Genomic DNA, 25047 nt, shown 5'->3' with positions numbered 1-25047 from the left:
ATGACATATGTCTATCGAAAAGAGTAGCCACAGTGATACGGCATAGCATAGGAAATATCACCTACATATCTTTAAAGCAAAGCATAAAGCCAAAAATTATAGAAGCAACACAATTTTTCAGTACAATTAACTCCACTGACTGCACACTACATTAGAATTAAATGCATAATTTAGTTCCAGATAAAAGAGCTTTGTTTCCACCACAGAGAGCCAAACCAGAATTTGAATAGATATTTGCAGATTATGAACTTCTTATACCAACAAAGATTGCAAGGTTTTAAGATTATAACTAAATACCAAACTTTGTCAGTTATTTGCTAAAGTCATATTAAAACATAAAAATGAGGCTGGTTGTGCTAACAATTTGTGAACAGCTGTGTAAGCTTTAAATCCATGTTCATGCTGTGAGCACAGCTGGGCAAATCTCCATCGCTATCAATGCAGCTGCAACCAGGTGACAGAGAGAATAGTATTAGTTCATACCTGTTCAGGAGAAGTAGACACTATAATGGCTGAAACCAGACAGAATCTAAATTTTACTTGACCTGAGTAGTTTCACCTAGACACAAATAATTCTGAACTTTTATTCAAATAGTGGATATCAATATTACTATATTTGTGTTGGTAAAGCCTTTCTTTGGCTTTTTCTTGGGAAAGAACAGCAGAATGCAAAGAGGTACATATGAAAGAAATGACTTTTTTTTTTTAAATGAACCTTGTAGAAACAGAATTTTAGATACTTTCAGCTTCCATATTGTAAGATTCAATAGAAAAATGCTGTATGTATCTCGTGCATAATGTCAATAGAAAATTAAAAAAAGTACTGCTGTAAAATGTACAATACCAGATATCTGGGTCTAAATTGGAATGCAATTAAAGCTAAATGCAATTTATATTCACATATACAAACAAACACATTTACCTTCAGAATCAAATACTGATTTTCAGTTCTAAGGCATTTCTACAAACAGTTTGGCATCCTGCTGGCAAAAACATTTTATTTTTTTCTTTTGAATAAGAAAGAAATATGTCATCATCTTCCCTAGTTTCTCAACAGCTGTATCAATTTGTTTTCAGGGCAGTGATTAGCATAATCGTGGTGGATTACTTGCATTTGGAACAGAATAGAAATAATTCAGTATTTTTCATCATTAAAGAAATATGCTACATTTTTCCCCAAGCTATGCAATAGTAGGATTTTTAAAGACACTTAATAAAATGAAGTAGCACTGTTCTCAAAAACAAAACCCAGACTATTTTGCTCTCCTCCAGCCGTCTCTGCAACACCGGTATTCCCAAATTCATTCCTAGCAGTACAGAACAACTGTGTCTCATTTTGCCAGCATTCACTTCACCTAGAAGTGAAGTGTTCACTAGAGTCTTCACTAAGAGCTCTGAAGATCTCTTCAGTCCTCCGCCTCCCATGAGATGTACTTCCAGAGGGCTGAGGTTAAATCCAAAAAATCCTGGGTATTGAACACAAGATTTGTATTCAGAATTGGATCAAAATGGTCTCCATGTGACTTACTAGTTAACCTTAGAAGTGCATAAACTCACAGAGACACTCTCTTTTGCATTGTAATGCTCTCTGAGGTCCAGAGCCACAAAAATTTCCAGGTAAACTTTTAGATGTAACACTCAAAAACCCAGTAAATATTCTAGGCATCTGTAAAGTTAACTAAAACCACAGTTTTCCCTAGACACACAAAAATACGCTTCTGTACCTGCCCAGATGTCCAGCATATCTAGCAATCAATAGAGATCTAGATATTTTAGTTAATGCAGTCTAGAAACATATCCAGGACATGGAAATATAGAAGCATAAGTCTGAGCAAGCAACCCTTCTACAGAGACCTAGCAGATATTACATAGGACTTATGGGACATCCAGGCCCTCTGGAGTGGTGCTGGAAGATTTATTCCTAAAAAGCCTGTTTTTAAGAACCCAAATCTCTGTCAAAGAAGCAAAAACCTTAATTCCTCTGATTTGCTGTTTAATAAACAACCTCGCACCATGGCTAGTGCCACATCCATGAAACTAGCTGAAAACAGCCACAATGACAGCATTATCAAAAAGTGTTTCAACTTTATATAATTTCTTAAAAATTCAGGAAAAAAACACAAACTTTGCGATTCTATCATTACTGATTTTCCACCTATTTTATCCCCAAATTCCAGTTTTGAATCTGAGCTGCCTATAGTGTTATATGTGTGTTAAAACTAATCAGTTATGTATGTACTAGGCCATTTACTTTAATACTTTTGCATGTTAATAAGCATGAATAGATAATCACTGTATGATATTAGACAAATGATAGAATCATAGAATGGTTTGGGCTGAAAGGAACCTTCAAAGACTATCTAATTCCAACCCCCCTGACATTGGCAGGAAGACCTTCCACTAGATCAGGTTGTTCAAAGTCCCATCCAACCTGGCCTTGAACATTTCTAGGGACGGATCATTCACAGCTCTCTGGGCAACCTGTTCCTGTGTCTCACCACCCTCATCATAAAAAAATTCCTTCCTTATACCCAATCTAAATTTACCCTCTTTCTGTTTAAAAACATTGTCCCTTGTCCTGTCACTACACAGCCTGGTAAAAAGGTTTTCTCCACATTTCTTATAAGCCCCCTTTAAGTATGTTAAGGCTGCAACAAGGACTCCCCAGAGCCTTCTCCAGGCTGAACAACCCCAACTCTCTCAGCCTGTCCTCATGGGAGAGGTGTTCCAGTCCTCTGTGATCTTTGTGGCCCACCTCTGGTTCCAGTCTAACAAGTCCACGTCTATGTTGTTCTGGGAAGCCCAGAGCTGGATGCAGCACTCCAGGTAGGGTCTCACAGGAGTGGAGTAGAGGGGAAAAATCACCTTCCTTGACCTGCTGAGCACACTTCTTTTCATGCAGCCCAGGATATTATTGGCTCTCTGGGCTGCAAGTGCACGTTGCTAGCTCATACTCAATTTTTCATCCATCAGTATCCCCAAGTCCTTCTATGCAAGGCTGCTCTTTATTTATTTATTATCCATCCTGTACTGATATTGGGGATCACCCCAACCTACGTGCAGGACCTTGTGTTTGGCCTTGTTGAACTTCATGAGGTTCTCATGGACATGCTTCTCAAGGCTGTCAAGGTCCCCCTAGATGGCATCCCTTCCCTCAAGCGAATCAATTGCACCACCTATCTTAATGTCATCCACAGACTTGCTAGGGGGTATTCATTCCCACTGCCTATGTCACTGATGAAGATACTTAGTAGTATTGTCCCAGTATGGACCCTTGAGGGGCATGACTCGTTACCGGTTTCCACCAGTAACCAATATAGCCCTTGGTTTCATAACCTACATTATAACATGTATAAAAAGGATTACATGATATGGTTGTCTTCTGTTCTAGAAACTGTACCTGATAATCCCAGAGATCATCTTCTGTCAGTTGTTTCTAAAAGCAGCTTAAACTGCAGTGTGAAGAGCTCAAATTACACCATGGGGACTCCAGGAGGACACAAAATTTTGCTGTTACACAGAGGTATTTCTTTTGTATAAATACTGAGGAAGGTAGCTGCTGAATGGCTAATGGGAAGGTAAAGGGATATTTAGAAAATATATAGATGGTCTTCCCTTGCCATACTACTGAGCTGTACAAACAAAACAAACGTAACATATTGCAGTCTTGTGGTTAATAATAAGATTCATAATAATGAAGATTCAGTGTGTTTGGAACCTTGATAGCATGAGGACAACTTCTTACGTATAATTCATTCACATCGGGACATTATGTTCAAAGGCTTTACTTTTGTTCTTAGAAAAAACCACTGAGGTTTTTTGAACTTTTTGTTTGAGAGTCATGGTTTAACCCCAGCTGGCAATTAAGCACCACACAGGTGCTCGCTCACTCCTCCTGCAGTGGGATGGGGAGAAAAGAATTACAAGGGTAAAAGTGAGAAAACTCATAGGTTGAGATAGGATCAGTTTAAGACTTTAATAATAATAATGATAATGATAATAGGAAGATAAAAAAGGGAGAGAAATAAAACCCAGGAAAGACAAGCGATGCAAATGAAATATTTGCTCACCACCAACCAACAGATGCCTAGCCCATCCCGGAGAAGCAGCTCTTGACTCTGTGTAAGCGCTGCTCAGCAGTTACTAAAACATCCCTGTATTATCAACACTGTTTTCAGCACAAATCCAAAACACAGCCCCATACCAGCTACTATGAAAAAACAATTAACTCTATCCCAGCCAAAATCAGCACAAATTCCCTGTAGAAACTGATATAAAAACACTACTTGCTGTTCAGGACAATAAACTTCAGTTACGAGTCAGAGTGGTAAAATATTTTCAAGTTCAAGCACTGCAGATAGTAGTAAAATTTGCCCTCCGGTTCTTTGTATTGAACATGACTCAACTTTAAAAAAATACCTCTAATCAATCAAATGAGCTACCTATGCAAAACACAATGTGATTTTTTTCTATTTCACTTTCACTTGCTTAGACACAAAGTTATGATTCAGTGGACTCCCATTAGCCATCCAGCCTGCATAATGTTGAAATTACACAGTTTTAACAGTTCTTCATTATTTTTGTATGATGCTTTACATAATGGAATGTTCAAATTAATTTTCTGCCAAATCAATTGTATTTATGGAATTGTTACTTATATAAGAATGGTTTATGCTTCTTAAAGATTTAAGGCAATCATGACTCATGCTTTTGTTTTCCAATATACCTCACCACTGAAATTGTACTTTGACCAAAAAAAAAATCACTAAAAACTGTTAAATTATATCCTAAAAACTTTTAATAAAGCTAATGATTTTAGGTAAAAATGTTAAAGCTTTTCAGTCACATTGCCACCTGAAAGTAAATTTAATGACCTGGGAAGTTTTGGTATTTGTTATTTCATATTTGAATAACAGTTGCAAATACTTCATACTTCCATTTCTCACTTGGGTTCTTCAGAAATCCACATATTGGTGGACATTAGTAGAGTTTATCTACATTTAAGGACTTTAGACCGGTCATACTGAAACACATACGTAAATATTGCAATAAAAAATGAATGGATACATCACTTTGAATTCAAATGGAGGTAAAGAATCCTTTATATACATTAAAGAATATGAACATTTTGATTCCAGTATTCACAGAATACTGGTCTAACACTGAGTGTCTCTACCTTTAATGGCAAACACACAATATCAGTGATGTAATGAATTTGCTAAGGTTAGATTTACCAACAACATCTCCGAGCAAAGCAGGTGATGCACCTTAATTTATTTTTTCTAACTCAACTGAGTCATAGTTAACTACACTGGATTTAGGATTCCAGAATAATCTCCCCACACATAAATTTATAGATGCACAGAAAGATGTTGGACATTCTGCAACCACATGTAGACAGGCTCTGGTTAAATCCTTGTTAAATTCCCAGACAGTAGGTGATCCACTCAGTTTACACTACCTGAATTTCTTGAAGAGGATGCAGTTTCCAATTTGGAAAGCTACCGAAAAACTGAATATCAGCCTCAGTTAGTTAACATGACCAGTCCATCGGTTCTGGGGCGTTCAGCTGTTAACTTCATTAGTTGCTCCTGCTTACCAGTTATGTTTCAGTATGGAAACACACCTGCTATCTTTACAAAAGGAATAAATTAAAACTGAGTTCTTTCCTCCTTTTAAGGAGAATTAAAATAATCAGTGGGAAGAGTGTACACTGTAGACAATGTCAGCACAGCCTCTATATCATAGTACAGATCTTAGGAGTCCACTTAATTGATGGATTTCAGTCCATGCTAAAATTATGCTAATACTTCACCAAGACAGAAGAAACATGGGGAGTATTCTTCTTCCACGAGTGTAAAATACAGTGACAACCCAAAAAGAAAACTAGAAATCAGGGCTAAAGGCACTGCTTAACCACTGGTTGGACTGCTCAGCTGAGCGCACTTCCATTTAGAGCCATAAACCCTGACAAGAGGAGGCAAACCAAAGACTCTGATCAACAACACTGAATCCCGAGAGCTGAAATGCAGGCTGAGGAGAGCTGACAGCTCAAAGAATAAGAGTTATGTTATGCCCTGATTTTCCTCAGAGAATTAAGAGCTGATCCATTTCCTAAAACCCTCAAGACTAGAGCTGGAACAATTTATTCCTGCCGTCTAATATGAAAGCTTTATTATTCCTTCACATTTGTTATCATAAATGATACAAGACATAAGGCTTGATCAGAGTCTGAGAACATGATCAAGAATCTGACAGTATGTGGCTACATCAAAGAAACTACACAGTACCCCACAGACTACCACAGGGCTCCATCTGCACACTCAGCTGTCAGGTCAGGATTTTAGAATGAAATCCCACCATTTAAACTAGTTTATACCTATGATGTAAGACCAAAAGCTGAGGACAAAGCATGGGCCATTTGTTTGCCTTCATTTTTATTACTGTACTGTGCACTGCCAGCAAGCGCTTTTCACGTAATCTAAACATAAACTGTAGTTTTCCCTTCTCGAGAAAGATCATTCTGATCATTGGTTTATGTTGAAGAATTTTAGCTGGAGTTCTGGATGGGAATGATAGCAAGAAAAAAGTAAAAGTGAACAAGGTGTGCAGATTTCTTTCTGTATTCATCTTAAACACGAGAGTTATATATAGCAAAAGTCACAGTTACAATCTGCCCAAGCTATCATATCTCAGGGTTTTTTTTGAACCAATACTGATAATGATACACACCACTCCCAGGGTTCTTCTGTTCATCCAAATGGATCCCTAGTGTCTGCTGCAAATATATCTGCAAAGTTAGTTTGGCTTGGGTTGTACACTTTCCTGAAAGCCTTCAGGTCCATTTCAATTTGGCTCTTTGAAAACTTCTCATAAGAATATAACCTTCTTCCAGACAAAATAACAAATTCCTTAATATATATTGCTATATTTCTGTTGTGTATTTTTTAGTACCTTGGAGTTGGCAGTTGAACATATATGTTTGTGGCTACATACGCTTCAGGAAATTAGCAAGCAGAGAAGCTGAAATAAATTTAATGCAGATTTACAACTTCATTTTCTACTCTCCTTGGCTTTTTTATGTATAGTCCAATTATCACTTCACATGAACAGGGAGATTTTCAAAAGGCACAGATGGCTTCTGATGTCCACTAAATTGCAGTGGGAGTTAAAAAACAGACATCAATAGGCTTTATCTCACTTTTCTGTTTTAATGTTGTTTGCTTCTCCTTCTTTTGCTTCTCCCTGGCTTTCCCTCTGTGCATTATGAAGAACAACCAAAATGATGAGAAAACAGTGAAAACTAAAATCATACCATCCCTTAGTTTCCCCTTCAGACTCCTCTCCCCAGCTTCTGTGGTTTATCTCAGTGTACTCTGATAGACCTTGAGATGAGGCTTTCTCTCCCTTCTTGGAACATAACTGTGGCTAATTCTAGTGCAAGACAATGTAAATCTATCACAAAGTGTTAGTTCCAAACAAATTAAGTGATTATTTCGACTTTGAATTCAGCTTTTAGTTCTTTTTATCAGCATTATATTCTTTAGATGGGTTACTTGCCTTCTTCCTGAAAAAATGTCATGAGTTCTCTGAGGGGAGTAAGCAATTGAATCCTATGGATGGTATTCATGCATATGTGTACTATTCATCATAGTAACCAGTAAGAGTTCAGCTGTGATCATGATCAGCATGGATGCTAAACTATTAAACAGGCTCCTGTTCATAAAATGGTTTTTATTCAATTACATTTAAATTGCTACAAATTGGAATAAACATGGTTCAGTGATGCAAATATCACAGGAGTTTTCAAAGCTGTTATTTTCTTTGTCTGATTTTTACACTTCACATAATGGTACCCTCGGATCATATAACTAACCTGTCATACTTTGAATTATTGCTTATTCACAACTTTATTATCACACCAGATATATTACTGTTCATTCTCCTTGAATTTAGGGCCCAATGATAACACTAAATTGAAATGTCGTTGTACTGCAGCTAGCACAATGATTACAGAAAAAGTCACATCTGCTTTAAAGTTCATGGAGCATATAAAGTGAGAAAGAAGAACTATGCATCAGAGAAACTTTTCTGGTCATTTGCACGTGTCTTTCCCTCTCATTAATCAATACGTCAGGCACAGTATGAAAGAATGGTAATTAGTTTAATCAAAGATGTTTTATAAATATGTTCTATTCTATGCATAGATTTCTAAACTAAATGCTTGTCACATATTTCATATTGATATCATATGAATATTTTTTTGTGTGTGTATATATGCATATCCATATATCTATGCGTGCCTGTGCATACACTATATACTGAAGTATGTTATCTCATATTTTGCTAATAAAGTGAGAGGAAAAGATAGATCTTTATGGTTACAATATGAAACAGCAGCCAAGCCCCTTTATTTATTTGGCCCCATAAGAATGTTGGAACCCAACCCTGTTTTGCAGACAAGACGTTCGGCTCAGTTTTGGTACAGTGTGGCCTGGAAACCCCAAACCTTAGTGACTAGCAGAGACACATTAGCCAGGTTTAATCCTACACCTTTTAACTACAAACTGATTGGTATCAGTCAATATTGACAGAACTGAAAACTAATAAAAATTCATGCTTATAGAGAAAAAGCACATAAACAGCACTAATGTTTAGAGTGGATTGTACTCCATGTCTCATTGCATGAACATGTGGCAACCAAGCATTTTAACTGGATGTATATATTGCAAAGATATACTTCAAACACATTAAGAACACCAGCAATAGAGATTTGCTTTCATTTCTTTTACATATTTTTACAGAAAACAGAACGGTTCTGAACATACTTCAAGTACTTACCACTGTGGCGTATTTTTGAGAAGGCTTCAGAATTCCCCCACAGGAGGCAGCATGATGTCATTTTAGTCACAGCAGAAGTTTTTCCTGTTAGGCAGAAATATATAGTGCTCTTCAGTAAAGGAAGAAAAAAAATGCATGCTTATGAATCACAAATGGAGGGAAAAAAAGTTACTTATTAAATCACCTATAAGGTTGTTTTCCAGCATTAAAAAAAGAAAAATCATAATATTGATACCCAGAGAATAAATACATTGATCATAATGTATTGACTTCTGTCATAAAAATGATTCGCAATATTATTTTTTTGCAGATTGATCACTGCTACAAAAATAGAATTGTCTTTAAACCTATATAACACAGAACTTCACATTTTTGGGAAAAATATAAGGCAAGTACTTCAAAATAAAGGAAGAAGAAAAAATTACCACAAAACCCTTGGGTTTTACATTATTCCTATACAAAATATTTCTGTAAACATATATTATACATATTCAAGTATAAAATACAAAAAAATCAAATATTCAAATATATGAAAATATAAATTCTTTCCTATGGGTAGTTCAAAACTGTAGCTTAGACTTCAAATGATATTTCAATGAATAGACTATTTACTAATAGTCTATCCATTTTATATAGACTATTTAGATAAACTAAATACCAATATTTAACAACAGTCTCTTCTGTCAGGACTATTTTGAGACACTGCAATTTAAAACTCAAACCTTAATAGTATTTAAAAAGTTATTTCAGGTAATTTGCATAGGTTCCAAGACTGTTAGCTGAAATACTTCTCTTCCCTCAAAGGCCAGAAGAGTTGATTTTATGGCCTTTATAGCTGCACAATTTTCCCAGGGGAATTCATGCATTGCCTGTATGTTTTTTTCTGTATCTCTCTTAAAGTACCAAGGAATTTCATATCATTTATTCTTATTTTCATTTAGCTGATCAACACAGAGAAGCGCTTTGTGTGAAAAATACCATTTCAAACATATTATGGGAACAAGGGTGAGCCATCAAGAATTCCTATTAGCTTGCTAGTATGTCAGGCAAGCTTATAATTTCTGAAAAATCACTCAATGCATTTGGCCACAGTATAGTGCCTACTAATACTGTAGAAACACTTCTGCAATAAGCTGACAAATATATTCCACAAACTTACGCGGCTTTCAGGGTCCACCTGCATGTTACTGAACAGCAGGAACAGACATGACTTCCAGAGAGCTGATAAAGTATGGACTACTATCACAAACAATGTATCTATGCACACACATCCACATACAAACACTTTCTGTCCAACTGTGTGTATGCATTTATACTGTATTTTAAGAAATAAGTTAGTTTTTAGCAATAAAGATGCTAAGGATCACGGCACTGAGTTTCCATCTTGTAGTTCAGAAAACTTTCTCATACCATTTAAAGAAAAAGCCATCAGGTTTTAGACTTCGCTTTTGACCAAAATCAGTGGTGTAAATGTGTTGTGGTTTAACGCCAGCCAGCAACTAAGCACCACGCAGCCACTTACTCACTCACTCCAGTGGGATGGGGGAAGAGAATCAGAAAAGTAAAGTGAGAAAACTTGTGGGTTGAGATAAAGACAGTTTAATAGGTAAAGCAAAAGCTGCGCACGCAACCAAAGCAAACCAAGGAATTCATTCACCACTTCCCATGGGCAGGCAGGTGCTCAGCCATCTCCAGGAAAGCAGGGCTCCATCACACATAACAGTTGCTTGGGGAGACAAACGCCATCACTCCAAACGTCTCCCCTTCCTTCTTCTTCCCCCAGCTTTATATGCTGAGCATGACGCCATACGGTGTGGGATATCCCTTTGGTCAGTTGGGGTCAGCTGTCCCAGCTGCATCCCCTCCCAACTCCTTGTGCACCCCCAGCCCACTCGCTGGTGGGGTGAGGTAAGAAGCAGAAAAGGCCTTGGCTCTGTGTAAGCACTGCTCGGCAATAACTAAAACATCCCTGTGTTATCAACACTGTTTTAAGCACAAAGCGAAACATAGCCCCATACAGGCTGCTATGAAGAAAATTAACTCTAAACCAGCCAAAACCAGCACAAAATTAAATCAGGCTTTAACACTTACTTGCTACTGGCAGATTCTGTAATCTTAATCACACTGAATAACTATTTCTTTTTAATCTTTTGACTCACTACAGCCAAACCACTCCCTATAAGTGCAATTCATTGTAATAGCTGCAAACATAGGCCTCAATTCTGTGTAAAGAAGGTGATTACCTTTATAAACTGGAAATAAATACCAGAGGATGGCTATCTGAATATAAGTCTGAAAATCAGAAATTCAGGAATATGGAAGCAAAGCAATTCCTTATGAATAAGCAACGTGTGAAATACTCTAGCTAAACTGTGAAAGTGTCCATCTGGACACTTGCTGCAGGGGAAGCCTGGCAACACTGCAAATTTTCATACACACCCGTTGAGGAATCAGATGTTGAAGTTTAGGGCAATCTTTATTCCAAGCTACGGTAATGTCTTAAATCTCTCCACATGGCAGTGGCACTTTTACTGGAGATTTCACTGCTCACGTAGACTTTGACAGCCATTCCTGTTCTCCAACAGTAGTAGGTGATTAAACCTAGGATATAAGAAATAAGGAAGGATTTAAGGAATGGCTGGACAGTGAAAATCCACTAAGGTTAACACAGCTTCCCTTCTCTGTTATTTTAAACCCACATTTCTTTATTTCAGCAGCCTTTATAGCTTAATTCGAGCTACAGGAAGAGAACAAAACTCACCTCGGCTTTACTGGTAAACACAGGGATTGCATTTACTGTCTCTCCATGGCACCAAAATAGTCTCCAGCTTTAAAGCATAAAAATGAATGAAGAAAGTGCTATTTGTGAACTACGTTTTCCAAGTTTATCTTGTACCTATGCATTTATCCTTTTCACCTTCAGTTTGTCTTACAGATCTTTTAATTATCCTTGCCAGACTGATTTTAATTGTAGATGACTAGATTATAGTTTAAGCTTTATATATTCTAGGAAACCACACTGTTCTCTCTTGTCTGTTACAGATCATGTTTAGACTTTGTATCTGTAATAGACAATTAGTCTCAAAAATAACAACTGCAAATACTGCACTTCCTTTTTATCAGGAAGCATGGGCACACATGTTAAAAGAGTAGTAGTCAAATTCTAAGACAAAATATAGATGTATTCTACTTATATTTTTCTTTTTTAAAGTGTAATTTTATCTTAATATTTGTTGACAACTGATTTCTTCATAAGATTTTACTAAAAATGTTAAAGGAATCTGGCAGTCCTTCTAAGCATATTTTCCTGAAGTCTAAAACAGGTTTTCTCACCGGTCCAGAGACTCATAGGTAACTTAAATCTGGTGATGCTATAATCACGCTAGTTTTAGTGTTACTTAGTTTAAATTTACTTAATTGGCTCATTGCTCGGAATTATCACAACAGCCTCTGATTTAAAAGGTGACACAACAAGAAGCAACTAAGACTGATGTACTGTCATTATATTTATAGTTATCTTAGTCTTTACCCGAAAAATAAAATCTATGTCTCATAAAAATTTTGTTTTTGTTTTGAACATGATGACCCACTCTCTCCAGCTATGCCAAAAACCTCTGACAGTTCTTGCAGTACCCACGTATAGGCTAAAAATATTTGTTTATTCTTTGATGCTCAATTTTATTCATCACAATGACTGGACTAGTGTAGTTAGCTTCAGTTTGAGCAGACAGATTCATTAAGTCCCTCTGAGAAAATGCCATTTTAAATTCAGTCTCAGCATCTTTAAATACATACTTAAAGCTGTATCTTTTACAGTGTTACATACTTTTTCTCATTGATTCAGTTTCATATCAAGTTCTTTCTTTTGGACATTTTCATAACAAACTCCCCCACCCCACTAAATTCAAGAATTTCATACACAGTGACACATTCCATAGCAAATAATTTTTCACATTTTTTTAACTATAAATAGAAAATCACTGACTAAACAATAAGTAAATGCATCTGGGCAGTTCTGTGGTATTCTCTCAACACCAATAGCCCAGAAGTCAGAATATCAGATAAGCAGATGATGCTTAACTGTTTATTGCCTGGACGGTTTGGGAAGAGGGGGGTTTTCAGAAGAGGAAAGCCAGACAGAGGTAGATCTCACAGCAGGAAATGGACACAGAGCAGCTAGAGATATGCAAATCAAATAAACTTTTTCCCTAATTCAGGTATTTGAAAGCTAAATATCTAAATCTGACCTCAGGCTTCCCTTGTATTTAGTGGGGGAAAAAAAAAGGCATGCCGAATGGTAGAAGACTTATTTATCTCCATGAGTCAGACTGTGGGCTTTTAGTAAGAAAACAAACAACCCACTCTTCATATATACCAGCTGAGGTAATGCTGACTTACAGATATCGAAGAAATGAGTGGTGGTATCTTATTTTCCTTACTTAAAATAAATGTAAGTATAAAATAATGCAAAGGCAGTGAAATGTAACTTCTCTTGTGCCAAATGTGCAGTAACTCTCTCTTTACCTAGAGATAGGAAATTCAACAACAAGAAAAAAGTCCCATTTTGGGGACCCATTTTTCAATTTTAATCAAAAGCACCACACCAGAAGACAGGAAGCCTCTCACCCACACAGTCCCCCTGAATGAATATATTCTGAGTTGTATTCCTTGTCTTCAAGCAGATCAGAAAGTTATGGTGGAACCTGTGTTGCTTCTTTCTCCCTCTGACATAGTAGTTTCATGATTCTCATGATTCTCCGCTCATCTCTTTCTGCTAAACCTATGTCATAGTTAAACCTATAAACCTACCTGTGCCACTGGTCTGTGTTCCTGCCTGTCCCATAAGGATCCCCTTGTGGCAGCACACTCAGAGAAAGCAGGAAAAAAAAAAGACTGACACTCCTCTGAAGTCAGAGGTTTGGGACTGTATCCTCAGCCACAAGCAGCTAGAATATCCCACAGAACAGGTGGGTGGCTTCACAGATAAACTACAAGAAAAAGAAAGAATAGGAATGTATGAATCTGTGGCAAGGCCTACAAGGTCAGGAAAAACCCTAGCAGAGACCAGAGATGAACAGAGAAAGCAGGCAATGCAGCCTAACACAACCAACACGAGATTGCTCATCAGAGAAAATGGGCTGCTACCAAATATAAAAACTGCAGCAGCAGAGGAACAATAATACTGAAACAGAAAGTCTGAGGCCCTCTCCACAAGATGCAGACTGGGAAAGAGGAATGAAGCTGTTTGTAAGGCATAATGGCAGCTAGGAAGAAGTTACGTGAATTTGCAGAGGTCCCTATTTTTTTCCAAAAAGTGCTAACATTTCTTGAACAGTCTTCTTGCTCTCAAAAGTATTTAGTTACTAATCTTTGCTAATAAGACTGGCAAACACCAGTTCATTTCTCATGTGGGCTACATCAGAATCACCATGAACTACCTATCAAAACAAGGATATAATGTGTGATACAGCAGATAAGACTCCTTACCAGAAGAAAGAATGAGGGTAAATATTTGAAAAAGCATATAATATGCATTTCATTAGAAAATTTGTAAATTTTTTGCAATAGCAACAAATGGAAATCTAAAGGATGAAAGGGATGACAGTATCAGTACAAAGAGGTTCCAAACAAACCTAGTATTAATACTGCAGGACAAAAAAACTGAAAAGCTCTAGGAAAAAAAAAAATGCTGAGAGAGAGAGAAAAAAAAATTTAAAACAAAACAAAACAATCAAAAACAAAAACCAAAAAAAAACCACCACCAAAACTAAAAACACAACCAGCAGGCTGAAAAACAAATATGTTAGATGCAGTTTTGAATCAAAACAGAACAAAACAAAAACAAAACAAAAATAAATCTTCTGAAGAATTTGCAAACTGCTATAAGAAGTCAGGAAGAATTAAAACTCATGAAGGCTGAGCCCAAAAACAGTAAACACACACAAGAGAAATGCTGATGATGCAGAAGAGAGTGATTTTGCTGTGTTAAGAAAATTCTGAATGGTAAATGGAAACGATAAATCGCCTTAGGGGAAACTCCAGGCCAGAAAAGTAGCAATGCCAAGAAAGCATGTAGAATAAGACATAGTAAAAATGAAGGACATAAAAAAAGGCTAAGTCTAAGGTCAAAGAGAAGGGGAGAGAGAGTGCCAGTTTCTGTGTTAAAAAGAAAAGGGTTGATTCTCAAGTCAGGAATAAGAGAAAGGCCAAGCCTGACATTAAGGAGGAGGAGGAAAAAGGAGGACAAGATACAGCTAAAGGGGAAAGGCAGCAGAAAAGGGGAGGGGAAAAGACCGATCTGAAGGTTAAGAACAAAAAAAAAAAAGATTAAGGACAAACCCCAAAGCCAAAGGTACAGAATCCAAAGAGAGCTTCAAGACCATGCTGAGACATACTGAAATTAAAGATCAGTTGGAACAGCAAAAGCTCCACATAATAACCTTCAAGCCTGTTAAGGTACAGCTTTCAGATTGTAGATAGGGAATCAGATGAAGAGAAGACAGATTAATCCACCCAGTGGCATGAAGTTCAAATCATCTATTCAGTCCTCACTTCAAGTATATAGTTAAGTCTCCTTGGGCCTTTTAACATTATTTCTGTGTCTGTGTGTCTGAAACTAACAGCAAGAAATGTGCCAAAAGGCACTTAAACAGCGATTACAGCAAGGCTCTCGCTATGCTCAAGGTAATGTTGACTATCTGTGTCACTTCCAAGATATTACCAGTAAAGCAATTACTCTTGATGAAATCATATACACCTCTCTGTGCACAAGCAAGCTCTGATAAAGATATCTGCTTTTCTCCCATATGGTATTTTTTAAGAGCCTAGGTAATTCAGCAATAAATTCTCTTAAAATGTTCATAACCAGAAAGACTGGAATGACTGAAATTTCATTCAATTAAAATTCATACATGAAACCCTCTCACAAGTTATAAAGTTTTTATCTTTACAAAAATGATGGGTCAAATACTATCATTGTTCGTTAATGCACAATAAAAATATAAGCCATTGAGCTGTTTTTCACACACCCTCCCCATAAAAATGCAGTGTAAGGTGAGAGAAATTGCAATCCCAGCCATCAAACTGAAATCAGCACATCAAAACCTGCCTTCAGTTAGGTCTTTGCCTATCTAGCTGCACAAATTTCCATTCCTACACTGTCTAAACGTATTTCCAATAGACAGGACATGCACAGGGAGGCTATTCCAGTTCAGTGCAATATAACTGAGAAGTTGCCAGGAATACAAGACAGTGGGCCCTGACTGATGGCAACATCACCAGAAGTTCAGAGATTTCCTTGTCTTGAAAACTGAGCTCTTACTCATTTTCACCTTCACAGTATTTGCCAGTTCCCCAGAATGAAATTAAAATGTTAGTAAACCAAATCATAGAATGCGACCCACTTATACTGCATCTCCAAAACAAATATACACAAAAAACCTTCCAGCCTAGCACATCCCTCAATGTCCCCATTGCTCTGCCTGCCCCTGCCCAGACCCCGGGGCTCCCCGCACCCTGCCCAGGGCCCAGGACCCCACATCAGCCCCCCGGCGCCGCCAGCGCCTGCCCCAGCGACGCCGCGGCAGGGCCGGCCTCCAGCTCCCCACAGCCCCGCCCTGCCCGGCCACGGGCCCCGCCGAGCCGGGCCCACCCGCGGGCCCGCGGCCTGGCCCGGCCCCAGCCCGGCCCCGGCCCCAGGGAGGTGCCCGATGGCGGGGCCGGGGCTGCCCCGGCGCCCCCCGGCTGCCCCGCCGCCTGGCTGGGCTGGGACGGGCCCGGGCTGCCAGGCCCTGCCCTGGCTCACCATGGGGAGACCCCAACCCTCCTGGCCCCTGCGATGCCATGCACAACGTTACCAAGTCTAGAACTGCAAGTGACTGTTCACACAGCTAAAAAACCCAACTTTAACCAGACCGATGATGAGAGACAAATGCAGAGCACATCCTTCTTGTGCCATCTGTCATTCTGCCTATAACAGAACCACCAAAATCCACATCTCCTAAACCTGTGAGATATTTTTTCCCCAGTCACCTTCATGGAAACTATGTGGATTAAAAGCAAACAAACACACAAACAAAAACCCACACCAAACACTGCAGCAGAATAAACTCACACAATCAGTCAAGATTGGAAACAGCTAGTTACCACTGAATGACATTCCTCTGTTACTGAATCTTTTCCTGTTTCTCCACACAGACTAACTAAAACCTCCAAGATCATCCTGAGTACTAAATTCCTTATCTCCAGTGAGTACTCAGAATTACAGAGTCCACAGAGACGTGAATCTTACTATTGTCTCCATGTCTCTTCTCTGGAGAAGCCCTCATTTTTTGTTAGAGCAGATCATAAACTGCTTTCTCCTGGATTATGGGGAGTTTATTCTGCTCTCCATCCCTGCCTTCCAGCTCAGGGGGGTGAATAACTTGGGAATAACTGGTCTGACTATTAAAGGCTGAGGCAAAGAAGGCACTAAGTACCTCAGCCTTTTCCTCATCCTTGGTGGCAATGTTGCCTGCCCCACACCCCTCCCCACATACAACAGAGGGTGGAGATTCTCCTTGGCTTTCCTTTTGTTGTTAGTGTATTTGTAAAAACATTTTCTGTTATCTCTAATGAATAAATAATTGATGTTAACTCTCTTTACAAACCTTGCTAAACTTCGAGACTACCTGAAATTTTAACACAAGAACTTGCCTTAAAATTGAACAATCAAAAATGAAATAAAATAAGAATGGCTTTCATCCTAGTAGAAAGCATTATATAAAGAAGGGGCAATGAGGTTACTGGTTCCATCGCTCTGCATTTTGCATTAAATCATTAGGTGAAAATAAATGTATCAAACTGCAATAAATATATAGAGGTAGTCATCACTGGACTACAGCCTCAGACCATTTAGATGTAATTCCCTTTCATTTACTTTGACATTTTATCTCCTTCCCTATCACTTGCCCCTTCTCCTTCCAAAAGGTATTTAATTATTTATTTATTCTAAGTAGTTCTACCTGTGTAGAGATGATCATTACAAGCTAGGGGTAAACATAACCACACCTTGCAGAGACCTATGGCCTAAACCTGACTAATTCAAACTGCAAGGAATGCGTTTCTCCAGCTGCCTTCCTTGTCTCAAAATGATCAGTGAAAAAGAATGAACAATCTTATCACAAAAAATAATTGTGAGGGGGTAGGGGAGTAGAGAACAACAAACCTAAAGTACAACAGCAGTCTGATAAGATCATCTTACCAGTCTTTAAAAACAACCAGTATGGCTAGAAGCATTCAAGTATTGATTAAATAGATTTCTCTAGACGTCTTTTCTTAATTCAAAACTTTAGGTGATGAACCAACTAATCCTGGAATCCATTTCCAGGCACATGGAGGACAAGGTAGTCATCAGGAACAGACAGCATGGATTCACCAAGAGCAAGTCATGCTCGGTCAACTTGATAAACTCTGATGAAACAACTGGCTTTGTAGATGTGGGGAGAGCAGTGGATATTGTCCGCCTGGACTTCAGTAAGGCTTTCCACAATGTTCCCCATAAGAACCTCACAGAGAAGCTGATGATGTCTAGGCTGGTTGAGCAGACAAAGGCTCAGAGGGTTCTTATTAATGTTTATAAATACCTGAAGGTAGGGTGCAAAGAGGATAGGGCCAAGCTCTTTCCAGTGGTGCCCAGTGACAGGACCAGAGGCAATGGGCACACACTGAAGCACAGCAGGTTCCCTCTGAACATCGGGAACCACTGTTTTACTGTGAGGGTGAGCAAGCACTGGCACAGGTTGCTCTGAGAGGTTGTAGAGTCTCCCTCCTCGTAAATATTCAAACGCTGATCAAATCCTTTAGATATTGAAACTGAACATAGTCCTGGGCAACTAGCTGTAGGTGTCCCTCCTTGAGCAGAAGGTTTGGACAAGATGATCTCCAGAGGTCCCTTCCAACCTCAACCAGTCAGTCATTCTGTGCTTCTGTGATCTGTAAATATAGGTACCTTTTTCAAGAAAGAAAGAATATGCCATCAAAAAGTGAGTCTTGCCTGATTCAAAGAAGCCAGACTCCTGTTGCAAAGGTTATAGCAGATGTTCAGTGTTTGGTTATGTCTAATTCATGCCAGTGAATTATTTCATCAATTACTCAGATCATTATTTCTCCTTATGGAGCAGTGTCATTTGGTATTAGCAACGGAAGACCAGCTTGAACTATAATCTCCCACATCTCAAGTGAATATCTTTATGCAAAACTGAGCAAAAGCCTGATTCAAGTCAAGCAGAACAGGGATTGCTACAGTCCTGTATCTCCAGGGGGGGTTGTTCCGTCTTCAAAAGAGACGGGAAGAAACATATTTTAACTCTTTCTCACTTGATTTATATCATGATACAGAATCACCTGCCTGCCAGTGGAAAGTCACAGGGGCAGAACAAGGAGAAAGAAAAGGCTTCATCTTCTTCCAGCACTACAAAGAACTCAATGACATGAAATGGGATCTAGGCACCCTTACACCTCTTTAAGCCTCTGTGCCAAGAAAAGCATTTAAGTCTCTACCTGGCAACCATAGCCTTGTGAGCAAACTCAAAGACAGTTGAAACCCACAAGGCTCTGTTTCACATGACTGTTATGACAGCCCCTCTAAGTTTGTAGTTTAATGGCTCTGTCTCTACTGCCTTACCCTAGGCCTCATTCCCACAATTGTCTACATCACAAGGCCTCCTAGTAAAATCACAGTTCCTTTCCTTTTTGCATATGTGGGGTTTCCTTCCAACAGATACAATAACTGTAAGTAGGAGAAAACAGGAAGGGATGAGTAAAAGGGATTATAGGGCAGCTCCAGATCATGGCTCAACCTGCCCATAACCCAGTCTGCCCCTCTTCCAAATCCTACTCCAGCTTGCAGTCTGAATACAGCCAGAATTTACTTCAGTAACAAAAAGCAAAACCAGAGAATTTATATCTAAGGTTCCCATTTCTTTTCCCTCAAATTCAATGAGGAGAACAGTTTTCTGCTAGAAATATTTTTTCCTCTAATTAAATTCCATTCTGGCTTATCTGGGCTGTACTTGAAACTATCAGTTTTCCCTTCTCTTGCTATCTGTTTTCAGGAAAGTTTTGGCAGTTTACCAAAAACATGGTATATAAAAATCAAATATTTTAAAATGTGTTTTCTTTTTTACAGCCAAAATGTGACATAACGGCAATGACGGCAGCTGCCACCAGCATTACTATTATACCAGGGGTGCATGAGGAGACTAAAAGAGAAGGGATCCTGATCTGACAGGAATGCTACGACCAACCCCATTCCCTAATCTCAAGAAGCAAATGAGACAGGGACAGATGATGAGGTGGGTTTTTTGGGACAGAAAACTAAACTAGGTTCCCTCTACAACTGGGGCTTTGCACCTGCAGCCCGACGTCCCTCTTCGCTACCAGACTACTCTACTGTCAGCTGAACAATGTGAAGTCCTGTAGGTCAAGTGGCAACAGGCCGTGTTGAGTCTTGAAAGTTTGACTTTAAGGTGTTTTGCAGAAGGTGTCTTAAATGTTGTACTTCGAATTGTATGGGTTTTGGTTTCCTTTTCCTATAACTTACAATACTCTCTGAAAAACATACAAAAAAATAACAGAAAAAGTCGTAAAGTTGAAAGAACATTATTCTTTTATGCAAAGTTTTGAATTCAAACGTGCAATTGAATTTACCAAAGCAATCTTAATTTGATCCCCTTATGATTTGACATTATTAAAGGATATAATTTTAAAGTACATTACCCGGTTTTTAACATAACATTCTGGATGCACAAACTGGAATAATTTGTATTTTTCCTAAGCAACCTTAAATATGCTACTTTTCAACTTCTGAGTGTTTTGTCGTTTTCATCTGAACTACTTTGCAGACTAATATAACATGAATAACAAAGCATATCACCATTCAACTATTTACTGCCATTCGCTATACATCCTCTACAGTGCAAATTATTCTGATCTCACCTCAACTTCTTAATTTGCTGGATGTGCTAGAGAAAAAAAAGACAAAGAACCTTCTGAACATATGCTATGGTGTAATAATTTTCCCTTTGTCCCTCTCCTGTTTTTGAATATTATCTTCACTTTTAAAACTAATGCCTCTGCATCTATACTTACATATTATCAAATTATACGTTCTTATTGTAGCAAACTGGATCACAAGTTCCTTAAACAAATCTTAGACAAGTAACCACTGAGGCAAGAATTTAGTAGGGAACTCTATATGCCTTCTTTGTACTTGATGACTTGAGGCTGTCTTCAAACCATACGTTACAGGTGAGAAGGTGGCCCTAAAACCTTTTGATAAGTCTGACATATTCCAAAGATATTTGTGTAATAAATGCATTTTATTTAGTTTCTACTAAGAATTAAGTCAAATGCAGAATGTTAAATTCATTAATTATACTTTAATAATTCATTATAATTTTATCATGCTGAATCAGCCATGTAGTAAATGTTAGATAAAGGTTAAGAGTGATGACAGATTCCTGGAACAGAACACTCACAAGAAAAGCTTGAGCCCCTGCCACTGGATTATCTCAATCCTCAGCTGATCAACCGCTCCATATACTAACTGAATCTACTAGATTTAGAATTCTCCAAAATTAGCACTGGACAGTGTAGAATAATTAATTGAACAAGCTAATAACAAACAGAATAATAATAAAAGCTCTTAAATTTCCTTAGGGCAGGAAATCAATAAGTTGGTAAATTTATTTAAACTCTGTTACATGAACTAAGTTGCCTAAAATGTTTCCAGTGCAGTGTTTTGGAATATTTGTTGAAGATTCTAAAGCTTCCCAAAAGTCTAATAAATCCTCTTCTGTCTCCCATCAGAACAAGAAATGAAAAGATTTCTCTCACTGTAGGACTATATATAAAGTCATTGTTCTGTATTTAGAACATTCTGATTTCAGCTAGACCTTGCTTGCTCAAGGCTGTCAGTTATCTTTAGATGTGCCTGCAACAATAGGTTATATCATATGCTGTTGATTACAGGTCATAACAAAAAGAAATTTATGATTGCCATGAGTCTAATATCTCCACTCTTTTTCCACTTATCTGGTTGAAAAGCCAATTGCTTTTCTCTGCCCTGCTGTTTCTTGGAAGAATAGAGATATTCAGGAGTGAATGAGTTATGTGTTGGCCTTTCAGTATTTTAGTTGCTAAAATTGAAGAAAGACTACAGTTGCTTTGGGCAGAAACTAAGGCATTGATCCAGAGCTCTTTGAAGTCAATAAAAGTCCTCATGAGATCAGTAGACTGCCGGAGTTGGTCCAAGTATCCACGTCTCATATTTGCTGTCTCATACTTGACTGCAGCCTATTGGACACAAAATTTTGGGAGGAAATTCTGACAGGACATAGGTAACTATACTCAGTGGTAGCCGCTAATGGAAAATTGTAAATCATACCTAAAAGCACGGTTGTGACAGCTATAACTATCACAAGGTCTCAAGTACAACATTAAAAAGAAACATACTTTAGAAGTCTTGCACAAAAACAAAACTGCTTCCATTTTGCAGACCGCAAGACAAATTTTACCTCAAGAAGCTGTAAGAACTGGTGATATACCCTGAGTTATATAGAGAAACAAAGCTAACTCTGACCAAACTGGTATATTTCATATTGCATTGTAGTGCTGTGTGAAGACAACAGTTCAGGTCCCAGAAGCTGAATGTCAGAGGACTTTCTGCCCAAGCAAAGCACCCAGCATCTGGAGGGCTGAACAGCACTGTCATGTCACTGTGCCGATATGGATACTGAGTCCAGCTCTACAAGTAACTTGGAGTTACGCATTACACAGTGCTGCATGATGTTTGTAGAATTATTACTCTGAGTAGACACAGACTCCAGAAACATACATGTGCGGTCAGTATTAATATGGGGGACAATGATAAAGTGTAAGCTTCCATCAGGCAGCTAAGTGGCCTGATTTTCAAAAGCTTTGAAAACCTAATACCTCAAAAGACCCCCCTGGTGTCAAACCACCGCAGCAATAAAATTCTTGAGAACCGCAAACTCCAAATGTTGTGTATGTGTATTTTTCAAGAAGTACTTTCCTATTTATAGAAAATTTTCTCACCGTAGGTAACTATGCTAACAAAGGCATTCTGCATGCAGGTAACCATTTCATTTTTTACAAATACACTAGATATTCCATTAATACATAACCTATAATACAAACACATAAAAGCATTGCAGCTTGCAGTGCTTTTTCATTCTTTTGTTCTATTAACCTAAGATGCAATTGAGACTCATAGATGGACAAGTGAGAAATGCCTTTGTTGTAGTCATCAGTTGATTTTAGTTCATAATTCAGTGATTAAATCCCCTCAGTAGACAATAGGACATCATGTCAAAAGCTTATTGTTGTTGTTTCTTAATAGAGCTCTTTTTGCGTTATCTTAGGGAAGGTGTTAAATTCTTTTACTAATATTCTCAGAAGTTGAAACAGACTTTGAGATGTTGAGAAAAAATCCTATATCTAGAAAACACAGATCATATTCCTTTGAAATTAGATTATTGTTGTGTAATCAGTTCCAAACATGTAAACAGAAATTGTCACTGTCTGATTATCCAAGCACAAAGAAACGCTACTGTTTCACTCAAGAATCCTACTGGACAAAAACAAACCTTCCTAGCTAAGACAGCTATTCAAGAGACAGATGTTCACAGTACATGAACCACTACAGATGGTCATCTTCTATTTTAGAATTTGAGTTTGCATTTGTTTCAAATCTATTCTTTTAAATCACTCATTTTTTTTTTTTAAAAAAAGCTATTCATAAAAGCCATCCAAGATTATCAAGTGGATGCATGCAATCTTTTGTTTGGCAATAAAAACCACCAGACATTTAAAAGAGCTGAAGAATACATGTATGTATATGTATATGTATATGTATATGTATATGCATACATACACATATGCATATTATTTTTAAATTAGAACTTCAAAAATTTATTTGGAAAATAAATTTTAACGTCAGTTTTGGTTAAAAAAATCCAAACATGTCTAATCCTTTAGCCCTTTTCATGTGAGAAATATTAACTGTTGCTGCTGAATTGAGAGACTGTGTTGCAACAACCATTATATTGGTTATTGCCTTCATTGGTGCTCTTGTAAAATTTTAAAATAGAATTGAAATAATGAAGCTACTCTTCCTCTTCCAAATTTTCATATTGCAATTAATTCATAATGCCACAAAAAGTTTGGGGTTTAGAACATCCAGGATTGGCTAGAAATGGAAACTGCTGGCTTTATTGATGCTTTTGGAAGTTTAAATTTTATGTCCTGACTTAAATATATTTAGGCAGGCAACTCACATGGAGATTTTCCTTCTGAGATACCTATGAAATTTCCAGTGACTATACTGTGAACTTAGTACTTTAAATATAAGTGTTCTGCATTGCACTTTCCTACCCCCAAAAAAATCAGCCATCTCCACTGTTTTATGCTTAGCAAAACTTGCAAAGGAATAAGAGATGGTAGTCTGAGTCTTTAAACCTCAGTAACAGTAAAACATATACCTTATAATTATTTCCAATAGATGCTATGCCTACTATAATTTTTTTCACCCCATTTAAATTCAGAATAATTGAAAACCTTTTGAAATACCTCCACACATTTTTTTCAAGAGTATGTATGTCTCACACAGAATGTACTTGTAGATAACCAGCATATAAAATACTCTTTCTTTCATCCATAATGATCTGCATCCATCATACATGAGTAGCTTCTATTTTTCACATATGACTAAACTACTGAATGACAATGTTGGATTCAAGAATGAAGTTTCTTGACACCAATAACCAATAACACAACAAACTGTGAAAAAACTGCTAGCATGCAGAAATTCAAAAAGGACAATAGTCTGATCATTCAGGCCTCTGATATGTGCAGTAATAACCTCAGATTAAGGATAGAGCCTAGACTATCAATGCCATTCAAGGGTATCAGACGTCCAACAATTCCACAATTTCGTAAGGAAAATTTGTTTGAAAATTACACAAATGGTCAAACATCAAGAACTGTATTGCCATGAAAAGAGCTACCCTTTATGTTAAAAGGAAACCCATAACTTTATATAACAGAAATAATGATAAAGTACAATTGTAACAGACCTTTGCTCTGGAAATAACATGGTTGTCTCAGACAAAGCCTTAGAACAGGAAAGCCAACAACATGTAGTCT

General features: G+C 37.7%; 1 protein-coding gene across 3 annotated transcripts in view; it reads right to left on the bottom strand.

Moving 5' to 3' along the window:
- The window catches only part of NLGN4X (neuroligin 4 X-linked), a 188136-nt gene that overhangs the window by 147267 nt on the left and 15822 nt on the right, over positions 1-25047 (bottom strand). For 2 of the 3 annotated variants that reach the window (XM_064437401.1, XM_064437426.1), the window contains exons 2-3: positions 11281-11442; positions 8842-8925 (exon numbers count right to left, since the gene is read on the bottom strand). The gene's annotated coding sequence lies outside the window, so the exon portion shown is untranslated. The remainder of the gene's footprint in view (positions 1-8841; positions 8926-11280; positions 11443-25047) is intronic. The other variant, XM_064437409.1, reaches the window with a different exon arrangement.

The sequence above is a fragment of the Phalacrocorax carbo genome, chromosome 1, assembly GCF_963921805.1.
Source record: "Phalacrocorax carbo chromosome 1, bPhaCar2.1, whole genome shotgun sequence".
Classification (NCBI taxonomy): domain Eukaryota; kingdom Metazoa; phylum Chordata; class Aves; order Suliformes; family Phalacrocoracidae; genus Phalacrocorax; species Phalacrocorax carbo.
Note: the sequence above shows the minus strand (reverse complement) of the source record. Positions and strands in the feature narration are given on the sequence as shown.